Here is a 15,360-nt window from a genome sequence, read left to right as displayed (position 1 = left end):
AGGGGGTGAGGGGTGCAGGCTCCAGGTGACGCTTACCTCAAGCAGCTCCCAGAAGCAGTGGCATGTTCCCGCTCTGGCTCCTATGTGGAGGTGTGACCAGGCGGCTCTGCGCACTGCCCCATCTGCAGGTGCCACGCCTACAGCTCCCATTGGCCCCATTTTCTGGGCAATGTGAGCTGAGGGAGTGGCGCTTGGGGTGGGGGCAGCGTGCGGAGCCCCCTGGCTGCCGGTAAGCATAAGAGCCGGAGGTGGGATATGCCGCTGCTTCCAGGAGCCGCACAGAGCAAGCCCCTAACCCTGCTCCCCAGCAGGAGCTTGAGGGCCGGATTAAAACATCTGAAGGGCTGGATGCAGCCCCCAGGCCGTAGTTTGCCCACCCCTGCTCTATAGGATACATCACCACCACCTTCAGCTGAAGGATGAACCACTGCAAGAAACTGCATCTTTGGCACATCTGTCTATTTGCTTAGTAGTATGCATGTACACGGCCCACCAGACAGCTCTGCATTGAGCTCCCAGGCACAGAAGGAGCAACTAAAATGCAAGAATGTGTGAGCTCTCCTTAGGTTGTCATTTGTTTCAGCCAGCGTCCTGGCATTGTGAGGGAACTGTTCTAGCTCCAAGTTTCACACCATGTAGGTGATTTTATAAGCAAAAGCCTTATAGTGAAATTATTCCATCTTTAATGGAAGCAGAGAGCAATTATTGCACAAAACACCATTCCAGTTATTCAGTCAGAACAGTTAAGGCCGCCACTAAATTTAACAATCGGATGATAATTGTGCATCTGATATTCTAGTTATACATGCTATAAAAAGCTGAGGGAATCAAAGGTCCCTTCAGGGCCCAAGAGTTACCAGATGTGCCAGGAAGGAATTACTTCTCCTCTTTACCCACACATAGCATTGCTCAGTGCATTAGGGAATTCTGTTTTGCCTTTCACTGCTGGATTCAACATAAACCACTGCCACAAGGAGGCTACCAGATTAGAATCAATATTCCCATCTACTTCACTCTGAAAGTAGAGTTTCAGAAGAGCCAAGACCATATGCTAGTTCCATTGTAGAACACCTGGTGTTTGGGATGCATGAATGATGAGACTTCAGAACCATTGCCATCTTCAAGACCACTGGGGAGGGTGTCAAGGTACCCTCACTTGACATGTCAAGTGACATGTCACTTCCCCTCGATATGAGATCCTGAACTTGATGCCATAAGAACCTGGTCATTCCAGGTATCCCCATTTTGAAAAATGGGGATCTGTCAGGAGTGTAATAAGGAGCTGATTAAGTGTTCCAAGGAGTTCTTGGAAACAGGGCTTGGCAGAGTTGACTCACCCACTTCAACAGAATTTGAGGTCCTAGAGAGTTGAAGCCCCTCCTGCCTGCTCATAGACACTCAATGGTAGGAAGTCTCCCTAAGGAACTACATGATCCCATTAAATTCTCTCATTTAAAGAGAGTGCCATGTAATCTCCCAACTGAGAGTAAGGGCCCAGCATCTGCAGGCAATATAGAAACAACACACCTGGATTCTGCAGCACTTTACATCTTCAGATAGCAGCACAAAGTTAGCTAACCAAATCAAGAAATATTCAAGGACCAGGTCCCACTCTCAGTCAATTAGAAATGGGGAAGAGCTGTCAACAATGGCTAGATTAGGGTACAAGGTGTTTAAGAGAATGTTTTAAAATCCTCACGTAGAGGCAGCAAATCTTAAAATGCATTGTGGCTCCCTCAGTATGGAGCTATCAGCTAAATTGAAATTAATATATTTTATTTGAATCAGGGAAAAGGTGGGGGAGTGAGTTAAAGTCACACCAAGTCACTCTTCCATTAGATAACACCTCAAATTGTAGTCTAGACAAGGGGTTTATGTTTAACTATTGTCTACCTTGCCTTCTAGTACATGCTCATCAAGACACACTACTTTTAACATGTCCTAAAGATGGGTTAAGTTAGAGCCTAGCTCCCCCACAGGCAGTACCTCAACCAATTAACAGCCTTGTCTACACTAGGATTTAACATGTTAGATTACACCTTTTTTCCTACTAAGACAAGGCTCTAGACGGAGTTAGTGGCAGGTTAGCCAACATGTGCTACCATGAAATTCCAGCCTAGACAGAAAGCAAAATATGCCACTGTACATCTAGTTTAGAGTTAATATAGGAGCAGAAACTCTAGTTAATTGACTGCCAGCTAATTCAAATTAACACAACTGGTCATATGCTAACCTAGACACTCCACAAGTGTTTCCTCTAGATGTGTTTTAGTATGAGCACTCTAATTAGCTAGTTAAAACGGGAGCAAGAACACTAGTCTAGACAGACCCTTCTGTGTGGGCCTGTAAAGAAAAAAGTCCTCATCCCTAACATAGGTGCTGGAACTACAGGTCCAGGGGGTGCTGCCGCACCCCCTGACTTAAAGTGGTTTCCATTGTATACAGGGTTTACAGTTTGGTTCAATGGCTCACAGCACCCTATAAAACCATTCCAGCACCCCTTGCCTACCAAGATGTGCTAGGACACAGGCCAACCCCTTTCACCTTCCACCCAGAATGGCTGTGGTCACATCCAGGCCCACTCTTCAGGAACCAGGAAGATGATCTTCCAAATAGTCAAACCAAGATGCTCAGTTACTCCATTTTACTCTAATACATTCAGAGCTCATTCATTCAGGTTAGGGTTGCTAACCTTCCAGGAAATGCTTAAAAAAAAAAAAAAAGGACGACATTACATCACATTGGGGAAAAAAAAAATCTCCCAAAATAGCTTCAGAGTTGACAACCCTAATTCCAGTCTGTTCCTATAGTATCGCCCTTCCCCAGCACATACCTCTGAGGTGGGGGTGCGGGGTAAAGTAGGAGACTAGCTGGAGCCATTTGACTTTTGCCACTTCTACATATGAGCAGGCAGCCACCACATCTGATTCTGCACCACATCAAGTTCTATGTCAGGATTGTTAATGAGAGGAGGGGATGGGGTGGCAGTTGCTTTGTGATGCCAAAAAGCGACTGAGGCTTGCTATTGAGGGCTGTGTCTGACCCACAGGGGCCCAGCATCTTGCTACTAGCCACCTCCCCAGCCCCCTTACCCATTCTGTAAGTGTCATGGCCCCAGACAGCCATTGTTCCACTCCCATTATTCACCTCATGCCCCTCCCGCAGATTCCCATTCAGCTCTCCCATCCAGGGCCCATTCTCACTAGCAGCAGTAAGAGACAGAAGGAATGGCCAGAAAGGCTGTACACTTTACCTTGTTTCATATGCAGTTAACCCCCTTCTAGATATGGGCCATTATAAGATTAGCACTTGCTCTGTGCTGCACAGGACCTTCAATGAAGCCAGTTCCTGCCTCAAATAGCTTACAGTATAAGAGGCAGATCAGAACACCAACCGCACATCCCAGAAGGAGGAAAAACTTGGGAGTTCATAAGGGTTTTTCATGGGCCTTTCAGAGAAAGTGTATTCAGGGAGGATCTTGAATGCAGGAAGAGGGTGGCAGCTTGAAAGACTGATGGGGAGGGCCTTTTACACCAGGTGAGCAGCATGGGAAAGTGTTTGGAGAGTGAAGGGGGGGGAGAGAACAGACGAATCAGAGCTGCAGAGCAGAGTTTTGAAGGCTAGAGCCATGAAGTTTAAGAACTTCATTTGTATTGTTGTAGCACTGCTCCCATTGTGCTAGTAAGAGACAGTCTCTGACCTGAAGAGCTTAAAAGACCTGTTTCTTTTATTTAAGAGGGTGGGAGAAGAGCAGAGACTCAAAAAGGTGAAGTAACTTGCAGATCAGTAGCGTCCTTAGTCCCAGTACAGCACCCAGTCCACTAAACCATGCTGCCTTGTTGCAGAGGACAAAGGGAAGCCTGACTCAGGGATTGGGCACATGGAAGAAGAGGGTGATATGTCTCATCACAAGAACACATCCTATCCTACAAGGAAGGATGAGCTGGTCCCACTTAGCCCTCCCAAAAAAAAAAAAAAAAAAACACACACAAACCACACCCCCCCCCCCCCACACACACACAAACCAGCTTGCAACCCAATACAACTTGTATACCAACATTCATATCTGGATGGCCAGCTCTGTGAGGGTTAAGGATAGAAGGTCTTGGCTGCGGGGCAAGGCAGAGCACGTAAACCTTACAGAATTATTGCACAATTACAAAGGTGAGGCTAGGGACTGGGCCCATCACCAGGTTCACACCCAGAGAATTCCATACCCATCTGATTTATAAACAAGCAGGGAAGTAGTTTCATAACTGCAGCAATTGACATGCAACTCCAGCTAAAGACCTGGCCCAGCTAGCCTGAGATATCAACAGTGAAACTGAGAACAGAGACTAGAGGCCACATTTCTCCCTGAAAACTGTCAAGTTTATAACAGTAATGCCACTGATGAAAAAGCTTCTTGGTTCCTGGTTAACACACCTTGTGTGTAGCGTGCTGGGTGACCTCACCGACGGGAGTTACCCAAGAGTCCAATAGCAGCTAAACCAGGAGATTCTCCACTTGCAGCACAGCACAAAGCCCAGCCAGCCAGCAGCATCCTAAACCCAGCCTATAGTCACTTTCTGTGTAAGCTTAGTACGAGGGTAGAGCCAAAACATACACCGTGCAGTTCAGCTTTTAAGTCACCTTTGACATCTCAGACACGCAAGTTTCTAGTCATCCATCAAAGAATGAGGCAGGCATTATGGCTGAGGAATGTCTGTGTAAATCTAAACCCTAATGCAAGTTAGCAGCCAACGTGGATCTTATCAAAGTTTGGGCATCCATGTTTAATGGGTTATTTCTATACCCTGCCCCCTATATAGCATAGGGCTGTACATTTGGTTATTTCTACCTGAACAGAAAAAAACATGGCCACTTACAAGATGCTCATATTTCTGAGCCCAGATTAGCAGAACTCCCCTGCAGCTGAGAGGCTGTGTCTCTGATTTGCCCTAGCATATGGAAGTTTTTCCTCAGATCTCTGCCACTTCACAGCGTTTGACCAAATGGAAACTAGCTCCTGGCAGAAGCTCACTAATAGACTGAATCCCCATGAAACACTACAAGATAGCTTGCATTGCAAAGGTCTAAAATGCCCCTCGGTGCTCTCATTCTAGCCTGCATGAGAGCTACTGCGTCGCTAAATGCAAGATGGACATTCCAAAGGATTTAGCACAAAGGAACATGGTGCAGTTCAAGTCAGTCACACTCCACGACGGGTAACAGAGAGGGTGTCTGTACAGGCAGTTACGGTATGGAAGCGAGGGGATGCAGTCAACAGCTGAGACAGCTTAAGTGAAGTTCCTGCTCAAGTATGTGGCTCCCCACAGGAGATTTACCTACTCCCCATCCCAAAACACCTTTAGCTTGCTCACAAGCCAGCCATCTAGGCTGCCAATTCACACAGTACATTCCAACTGCAGAAGAGATGGCAAGCTGCTCACCTGCTGCTCTGACGTCACATATGCAAAGGATAGGTGACTTCCTTCAGCCCTGAATAGGGAAGCCTGTACCTCAATAGCTAATGATCCTCCTTTTACAGGACAGCCAGCAGCCCTGATATCCTTGCATGCAAAAGCCAGACATGGTCTTCTCCAGTTCTCAATCACAGAAACTGTCATATTGGAACAAGTCAGTAATCTGTTCCATCCCCAACAGTGGCCACAGCTTTCACAAACAGGGATAAACCTCTAGCACACACAGTTGTGCAATGCTATATTGCAGAGTAGTTAGGAAATGTTTCTTCCTGACCCCAGCTGGTCACCTCTTTATGCTCTGACACATGAGCATGGATGGCCCTTGGAAACTTTATTACAAGTTCTGTAATCCCTAATGAACTGGCACTTTCCAGCTGTTAGGCTTTATAGATACCAGATTTGCTATTTGCCTCAACATGGGGCAGCAAGTTTCACATGTTCAATACAAATATCATGTAATGTATTTTCTTTTGCTTAGTTCTAGTGTGGTTGTCTGAATTCTACAGGTCCTTCTGTAAATTGGAATATCCAGTTATTGTCTGTGCCGCCTCTTTCCCTAGGAAGGTACAAGACACTGAAGACTGTTTGCCTCTTCCCTCCCCTTCTTTTGCCTTGAATTAGTTTCAACTACCCTCCTTAAGGGTTTTTCTATTTCTGCCATATCTGAGATGTGACTGAACTTGGACACAAGGTGAGGCTGCCCTTGGTTTACAGCATTTCCTATGTTGTTCTAAATCCCTGTCTTTACAACCTAATGTTTTATTGACTCTGACTGCCACTGCCCAGTAAGCAATCATCTTTGTAAACTGCCCACAGTAACCCCTCAATCTTTCTTCTGGGAGATTATAGTGAATTCTGAAACTGTCAGTGTGCACAGGGTGTTCAAATCACTCTTCCCAGTACCTTGCATTACACTTATCATGCTGCCCAGTTTTAAGTCAGCCATTGTCTTTACAATCCTCCCTACTCTTGAGTATCCTATGCAGAGTATTAATCAGTTCTGCCAGTGCTACTCTACCTAGCCCCTGTTCCATGGCATATTGACCATCAGCCCTAACACAAGTGCCTGGGTGCCTCCACCATTAACTTCTTACCATGCTGAGACCTGCCTTTAAAAACATCTACTCTAGGCTTCTTCTTAATCTCATCATTCAGGAGATATTTACAAGTTACCTGAAGAGTTGGAGGTTTAGATTTGTTGGACCCATATAATTAAACAAAGGTCTCCAAAGGGAAGACATTTCCTATCCCTCTAAACATCCATTTTTAATTATCATCTGATGGAGGAGTTCCCACGCCTGATAGCCCTAAATGAAAGGGGTAGGAGTCCACAGAATCCCCTCTTTCTTCTAGTTTTGTCAACTGGACTTTTATCCTTTAACACAGTGAATTAGGTAGAGGAGAAGCCAGTGGGCCAGGTTTATCCCCCACCTTTACATCTTTAATGAAGGCAATGTGTCTTACAAAGACTACATATCCCAACATACTGTGCTCTGGGGCAGGCCAGTGTAGGGGTAACATGCCATTTAGATGTGAACCTGTGGTCCTGATGAGATGCAAATGAAGAACTCTTTAAAGGCAGAGATAGGTCAAGGGTCTATGGTAAGACACCTCATAAGCTTCTTACCAAAAACTAGATCTTTACATATTTAAAAGGAAGAGAAGAATGTGTTAGCCGAGTGAAAGCTGAGGGTCCATGCAAAGACCTAGAAGCAAGCCTATCACCACCTGTCCCACAGACTTATTTACAGACCATTCCAACAACAATGCCTTCTGTGGGACTAATCTGCTCCAGGAGTAGTTTGAATACCCCTTCCCCCCACTTTAATCTCAGATTTATTTACAGATCCTCCTCTTTTAAAGCTTCACACTTTGATGGACCCCACAGAAGCACAGGAAGGGAGCAGGATATAAAATGCCTGCCAAGCCTGAGACTGTTGTGAAGCAGGCCAGAATTTAGGCCATGTCTCTAAGTTACACAGCTTGCAGCAGTGCAGTTGTACTGATACAGCTGCGCCGCTGCAGCGTGTCTGGTGAAGATGCTCTATGCCGACAGGAGAGGGCTCTCCTATCAGCATAAAAATCCCACCTCCATGAGTGGCAGAAGCTATGTTGGTGGGAGAAGCTCTCCCGCCAACATAGCGCTGTGCACACGCAAGCGCTTATGTCCGTGTAAGCTATGTCGCTCGGGAGATGGAATATTCACCCTCCTGAGCGACATAGTTTTACTGACATAGGCTGTAGTGTTGATATAACTTTAGAGCTCCTCTGTGACACATGCCTCAAGCTCTGTCCCCAATTCAGACATCTTCACAGCAAGGAGGAGGAGGAGCTAGTGTCAAGCTAAGAACTCCACATGAAGTTCAGTCACACTGTATGAAGTCTTAGAACGAAAGGAGGAGGCACCCAGAGAAGAGGAGCAGATGCAAGCACCTGGATACTGAGCTTTGAAGAGGCCCTGGTAGGGCATCTCAGCACAGGCAGGTGCAACAGGTTATGTTGCACCTGCCTGTGCTGAGAGACCAAACAAAGTGGCATGCTAACTGGAACAAGAACAGTCCAGATGAGCTGCATCATTAAAGCTGTGAAGTCTTCACAAGGGAGGAGACTCCAGGCAATTGTGTAGGGCTAGCCCTATGAAGGAAGCTCTCTCAGTCTGTCACATGCATGGGTGTGAAACTGAGTGAATGCCTCAGGCATCCGCCCAGCTGCCTTCACCCCATACTGAGAGGAGCAGGTTCCCTAGCCCCAACCACAGTTTCACACTAATAACTCAGACTCACAGCACTGTGCACTCACACACAGAAGCAGGAAGTGTTTAGCGACTTTGTCATGCACACAGCCCTGGGTGTTCTTCCCAGGAACTGCTGCTGGTCAGCACAATAGATAAGATCAACTAAAAAGTCAAGTTGGGGTCTGGACTAAACCAGCTGGGTTAAGTGAAACTGTTCTTCTAGTCCAAAAGACTTCTCTCCCATAGAGGAAATTACACATGTGCTATTGATAACAGAAGAGGAAGCAAGAGAAAAAGCCATCCACTTCCATTAAATGGGGACTGTCCCTGAATCTTGATCTTGGCTTTCAGGGTGACTAACCGGTGCTTTGGGGGACTTACACATCCCAATGTGAACAAGCATCAAGGTACCTCAGGAACACAAATCTCATGTTTTTACAGAAGGGCTGGAACTCTTGCTCCAAGTGAGACACTTGGTACCAGACCCCTATATCAGTTTGTGCCTGTGCAGGAATGGCAATGATATTCCAGTGAGTTGTTCCAACCAAATCTAATATCCTGTGCTTGGGACACCCACAAGAGTGCCACCTGGAAGTGTCCCAGAGCACAACCAAGCCAATTTGCTTCCTTTTCCACAGGTCCATGTCCCATCAGCGTCTGCATGTACAGTGCTTGTTCAGCCATCCTATAAAGCACCAAGGATCTGTCACCTTTGCAGCCAGTTTGTCATCAGATACTTATATACAGCAATATGTGCAACATTACTGGGATTGCGAAGTTGTCATTGAAACACTAGCCTCCTCTCCACAGTTCTTTGCAATACTATTTCTGCCATGGAAGTTGTGGCATTATAAAAATAGATCAATCTCGCTAGTATGTAGGAATCTAGCCACAAGTTTCTGACTTTCAGAGTTCTGAGAAGGCATGTGAGCATGAGTAGGCATGTGAGCATGAGTATTGCATACTAATTCAACTTCACTGTATCATCAGACTCCAGTATCAGAGATTGAAGAAAAGCAGCATTCCCCCCCCCACCCCCCACAGACAGAGGCAGCCTGGGGAGATGGTAGAATCCCAAAGTGCAAGTCCTATGTAGAGAGGAATTGTCACATATCCCAGGATTGTGAAGCCTTCCTTCAGTCCCAAACTTGCACTTGTGCAGAATCCACATGTGCAGCCAATCAGGCTGTGTTCTCAGAAGCTACACAGGGTCAGACCTGTTCAGTACTTGAATGAGAGACGTCCAAAAGAACCCATGGTATTGCAAGTGGCAGCACTGGTGATTCTGTAATGGGCACTCTTGGACCGAAGTCACTACTGTGTTAGTGCCCCAGTGTTGTGGGCAAGGGACAGAGCCCCAGCTGCCAAAATCCCAAGCTCTGACCCTGAGTTAAAAGAAAGATTCAAAGATATATCTTGTAAAGTCTCCAATATTCCAAAAGCCTGTAGAAGAATTTTGTGTATCCAAGAACTCCTCTAGTTCACCAACAGAAGTTGGTCCAATAAAAGACATTACCCTACCCATCTTGTCTCTGAAAACCATAGGAACAAAGGACAAAATATACAGGGGCTGCTCTTTTTTCAAACTACCATTTGTTTAAAGTGAAGTTGCCACAGAGTTCCCAAAGTCCTGCAGAATCCAGTGGCCTTGCAGTGGGATTTAGATGCAACTCCCATGAGTCCTCTCTCAGACTGTAACAGACTCATCACAACTCCTAGGGCAAAGTGGATCATTCACAGCCAACATCTATATATTGAACTACAATGGATGCTCTCAGCCATTACCAACATCCTTTTTAGATGCAACAGGCTTGACCATTTCTGGAATTTGTCATATTCAGTACAAGTCTCTGCAGATCCTGTTAGGACATTGAACAGCATTAGAGCCCCATTATCAAGGCAACAAAGCCACCCAAGTACCATTAGTGTATAATTGTGGCACACTTATGCCCCGGAAGACTCCAAGGCAAGGCAAATATATTTTAGAAGGGTTAGGAATAACTATACTGAGCCAAGGGGAAAAAAAAGTGGCCTGTGAAGCTCTCAGCTGCAGGACACTAAGGCAATTTTAAAAAAAGCTCATCACAGTTCCAGACAAAAAGAAGGATCAGACATTCACTTGAACAAAGGCAGCATGTGCAGCAATACTAGGCAGGATAACGTACAGCTTCTTAAGCCATATGCTGATCACCAAATAGGGTCAGAAAAAAACCTACCAACTATTTAAGTTCCTGCATGATTTCTACTGCAAGGTATCCGAGTAGCTAAACAGATAAGTTATGCCAAAAAAAGTAGCATACGCATCCCCTGCCTTAGTGATAACTAAAAGCCTGAAAGAACAGGTGATCCTTGCAGTCTAAAAGGTATAGTTTAACACTAGGGCAAGCGGTGGGTCATCATAAGGAGAAAGTTCAAAAAGCAGACTGCCTCAAAGAATGTCCTGCCACTGGTCCTGGACAGTTGCGGAGCATCCCAGCAGATTTTAACCACTGTGATAGGACACAGATGTCATCTCTAAAATCGAAGGGTCCCAGACTACTTGGTATCCTACAGTTACCTTCCTCTGAAGCATTCAGCACCAAATAAATTGGTTAGTCTCTAAGGTGCCACAAGTACTCCTTTTCTTTTAGCACCAACACTGAAAATTACAGTTGAAAAAGCTTAGATGGACCACTAGGTCAAGGTTTCCATTGCACTTTAGACTGAAGCCACTGTGGTATATACAGTAGAACCTCAGAGTTCCAAACACTAGAGTTCCAAACTTACCAGTCAACCACACACCTCATTTGGAACTGGACGTACACAATCAGGCAGCAGCAGAGACAAAAAATGCAAATATAGTACAGTACTGTATTAAATGTGAACTACTAAAAAAAATAAAATAAATGGAAGCAGCATTTTTCTTCTGCCTAGTAGTTTCAAAGCTGTATTAAGTCAATGTTCAGTTGTAAACTTTTGAAAGAACCACCATAATGTTTTGTTCAGAGTTACAAACTTTTCAGCATTACGAACCACCTCCATTCCTGAGGTGTCTGCAACTCAGAGGTTACACAGTGTTGTAGGGTACTCTGCGAGGCAGCAGAATACAGTAGCATCACTGAACAGCAAGGTAACAATGCCACTTTATACAGCTCTAGCAAGACTACACCTGGCATACAGTATTCAGTTCTGGGCACCACATTACAAGATATTGACACAAGTTGGAGTTTAGAAAAGATCAGGCCTAAGAGCAATGAGGAAGCTGTGGAGGGAATGACATATGGGGAACAAGTGAGCTAGCTTGGTAAGAAACAATTAACAAGACTGGCTGGTGGAAGAAACACCATGATAATCACCTGTGTTAGTAGAGAGGCAAACATCAAGAAGGGAGACAGATTAGACGGCTCTGTACCACAGGAAGCAAGATTTATTAGACTGGATAACAATCACAGGTGACAGGCTGATGGGAGGAGCCTCAGGTGATATCCTTATACCAGATTGCACAAGGCACTGAACTATTGGGAACAATCCTGCACTGGTAGTAAAATGGGACTTTTCCAACCTTAGCTTCTGGAGTAAGCTGGCATGGCTGAATGAGATCAGAGCACCTGCCTCCACCACAGCTAAGGCCTAGTAACTTGGCAGCAGCTGCTGCATTCCAGCAGGAGAAACCCCCTGGAGCAGCTACAGCTTCATTCAGGTTTCAGGGCAGTCCTTTCCCATTACAGTGCCATCGCTACCTTGAGTTTAAACCCACACCAGGAACAACAGCTTTTAATGAAGCCAGCATGGCAAAGTAAAGGCAGCTCCCAGCAGACGCAGCTGTTTGGCCAAGGGTCAGACAGAAGTGTTCTGAAGTAAATAACCTTCTTAAGGAAGAGTCCTCTGTGGCGAGGAGCAGTGGGCGCTGTCTGGGGTTCTTTGCTCGGTGACCCCGTCCGGTTCCCTCCGTCTGACCCTTTGATTCAGGGGAAGAGCGAGAGACGCCAGCCCCAGCCGTTGCCGCTGTGGATATCATCATTCCTGTCATCTAGGAGGGGTCCTGTAATACATGGGTGTCTACCCCCCCACCCCTAAACCGCCCACCCCGCAGCCGTGCCCATCTTACCGGGCACTCTCAGGAGAGGGAGGATCGGTGACACTGGGCGCGGCGCTAGGTAACTCGAGGGGGTGGAAGACCACGAGTGTCGAGGAAGCCCCCCCGCTCTGGGCCCAGGCTAGCCTGAACACTTCTCCCTCCTGAAAGCTGCTGTGTTATACCTTCTGTTTGCGTTGTTTTGTTGCATAGTTGTTTTGTTTTCTTTGGTAATTCTGTAAGCGTTACCAATAAATTTTCTTTCTGTTTCAAAAAAATAATAATAAAAAAAAAGAGTCCTCTGTGGCAGGTCAAATTAGCTCCATTTAGAAAACCTTAGCGAGAGGTTATTTATATATAGATCTAGCATTGCAATGGTACTCGCTTGCACCGAAAGACAAACTCCATTAAACGCAGATCTTTTAACGTTTTCCTCCAAACCAGGCAGCTGAAGAAAGAGCCATAATCGCTGCTGGCTAGTTGCCGCCTCGGACAGCTCAAGCCCCTCCAGGCTGGGACCGCTCGTTCCCACTGGCAGCCCCTAGTGCGCTCTCGGGCCCTGCGAAGTAAACGGCCCACGGGCTGGATTCTAGCCGGAGGGGCTGCCCTCTGTGCAAGGGGTGCCAGAGAAGTACGCCACAGTCCCCAGGCACAGGGCCCCCGCCTTCTCAGACGGGCGCGCTGTCCCCGGGGTTTTCTGATCCTCCGCTTTCTCTGGAAAGTTCATACGGAGTTTCCCACCACTCAGCTTGTGAAAGCCTCGATACGCTTCGGTCCAATCTCGCCCACTGGGAAAGTCCCCCTCGCTCCGGGAGGCAGGCGCAACTGCAGCTCCAGTGACACACACACACACGCGGGGATTGTGCTAGGGAATCTCCCAAGTGGGGGGGGGGGGGGGAGGGAGGGAGGGAAGAGATCCTACCGAGCTGATTTACAACACCAGCAGCTCCTTCCACGACATGCCCGTCGCGTTTGGCCCCAGATCAAGAGAACACAAACCAGCGCTGCTACTCGCTACGGGTCTCAACGCCTCCACTTGGCGGGGGGAGGGCACAGCCCACCGCTCTCCAACCCCTCCACGGGAGGGGGGCAAACTCTGCTTAGGGGCAGAGACCCCACCCCCGGGAAATCTGGGCTCTCCTGGAGCATCAGCAACCCTCCCCCCCCACGGAGAGGTCGCTGAACGCAGCGGGGAGACCCGGCGCTCCTGCCCCATTTACATTCGGCTACAGGGCCCGGACACCCCACTTCACGGCCGTTAAGGAGCCGGAGCTGCTGGGGAGCGTTGAGAAACCCCGGGAAGAGCTCCGTGCCCCGGGGGCAGGTACCCTCACCCCTACACAGCTGCAGACCCCTCTCCCCATCTCGCCCGCCCTGGACCCTCTCGGTCACTTTCCCGGGAAGTTTCCAAAGCGCGGCCCCTTTCCCGGCTCTGCCCAGGCCCAAGAGCGAGCGAGCGGCGCCTGCTGGGGGGCGGGGAAGGGCGCCGCGCTCTCACCTGCAGCTGGGACGAGCGACGCGTAAGAGGCTCCTTCCCCTCGCCGAGACGCAGTCGATGTGGCTACTGGCCTGCCCCCGCTGCTTTCAGTTCCTCGGACCAGGAGGAGTCAGCTGCAACCGCCAACCCCTGGGGCAGGTCGGAGACGCCTCCTCACCCCTTTAACCCTTCCCCGTCCCAGCCCAGGCTGGAGCCGAGCCAGCCAACCCAATGGCTTCGGGCAGCTGCGCGTCGACTGCGAGCCCGCTTTAACCCTTCCCTCCCCCAGCGGCTTTCGGCGCTGATCAGGGCTCAGCCAGCTCGGCCCGGTTCAGTGCGCGGGTCTTTTCCTGCCGTGCCACGCTGTGCCTTGAAGGGCAGGAATCCCTGCCCCCAGAACGCGCAGTCACCCGGCTGCCTGTGGAGTGTGATCCCTAGTAAAAGGGGCTGCTGGGCCGTGGGTCTGGGCGCCGTTAGCATGAAGATTTCTGGAGGGGGGCGGCGGGGGAATTGCTATACAGGGGCAGCCTGCTGCTCTCTCTTTCCAGTACTGCCAATCCCAAGCATTCAAACCTCCTGGGTCAGGCCCCCAAGATTATGAAACTGGTTTAAAAATCAGGAGGTTGTACTTACATACCTAGCTACATAATTGGGATTGTTTTGATTTGTCTTAGAGTGCACTGGCTTCAGGTTTTCAGGCTTTTCACTGCAATCCTGAGGGCTAGAAACTTACTTTAAAAAAAAAAAAAAAAAGGTTGGGGAGGAAAGCTGGGATTTTCACTTCATCACATGCCTCCAGGAGCTGGGGCTTTAAGATAAACGCCAATCCTTTGAAGACTTGTGATAAAGTCACAAGAGTTGGCACCATAGCTTTTCTTTCTCTCTCTTTAGTGAAAGGTATTTTATCCTTTTTAATAATTACCAAAAATATCTTTTCCCCTTTGCCTTATATATTTCAGAGCAGAAAACACCTCATCATCTTTTCTGTCACATTGATACCAGAGACATTCCTCTCTGGGTTTGCTTTGTGTCTCCTACTTCCCACCTCTACAGCTGATTCTACAGCTACATCTACACTACAGACTTCTGCAGGTATAGCTATGTCGATTAAGGGCATGGATGATCCCTGACTGACCACAGCTAAGCCTGCACAAGTCCCTAGTATAGATTACCAGTTCAGCTTCTTTCACACCTGGGGGGTGGTTTTAATGTACCATACAGAGTGCAGCTTTGCCAGTTTAGCTCTGTCCCATACACTAGGGGTACGTCTGCAGTCATAGGGTGTGATTGCAGTATCAGGCATACCCAAGTTAGCTTTAACCTAGCTAGTTTAGGTACTGGAGCAGTGAAGTGGCAGCACAAAGCATGGGCTGTACAAGCCCACCCAGAACCCCAGGTAATTACTTGGCTGGCTAGCCCACGCTGAAGCCATGCTTCCATGGCTTCACTGCTACTGGTACCCAAGCTAGCTAAAGTTAGCTCGAGACTGTCTATGGGAGCTACAGTCATACCTCATAATTGCTGTCTACACATAGGTTAGGAGTGCTTTGCAAGTCTAGTATACCGGTACTCCTACACTGGTAAAGTGCTCCTAGTGTAAACATGATCTACATTTGGTAAACGTTAGCAC

At 47.7% G+C, this 15,360-nt stretch overlaps 1 protein-coding gene across 4 annotated transcripts in view; it reads right to left on the bottom strand.

Annotated features, from left to right (window-relative positions):
* CD82 (CD82 molecule) overlaps positions 1-13,898 on the bottom strand; it is a 63,826-nt gene extending 49,928 nt beyond the window's left edge. Inside the window, exons 1-2 of one of the 4 annotated variants that reach the window (XM_048854013.2) lie at positions 13,752-13,898; positions 12,439-12,517 (exon numbers count right to left, since the gene is read on the bottom strand). The gene's annotated coding sequence lies outside the window, so the exon portion shown is untranslated. The other 3 variants (XM_048854012.2, XM_048854015.2, XM_048854014.2) reach the window with 3 other exon arrangements.
* Between the last annotated feature and the right edge of the window lie 1,462 nt (positions 13,899-15,360).

This window comes from Caretta caretta, chromosome 6, assembly GCF_965140235.1.
Source record: "Caretta caretta isolate rCarCar2 chromosome 6, rCarCar1.hap1, whole genome shotgun sequence".
NCBI classification, from domain to species: Eukaryota; Metazoa; Chordata; order Testudines; family Cheloniidae; genus Caretta; species Caretta caretta.
The sequence above is the reverse complement of the archived record's forward strand: the minus strand, read 5'-3'. Positions and strand labels throughout refer to the sequence as shown.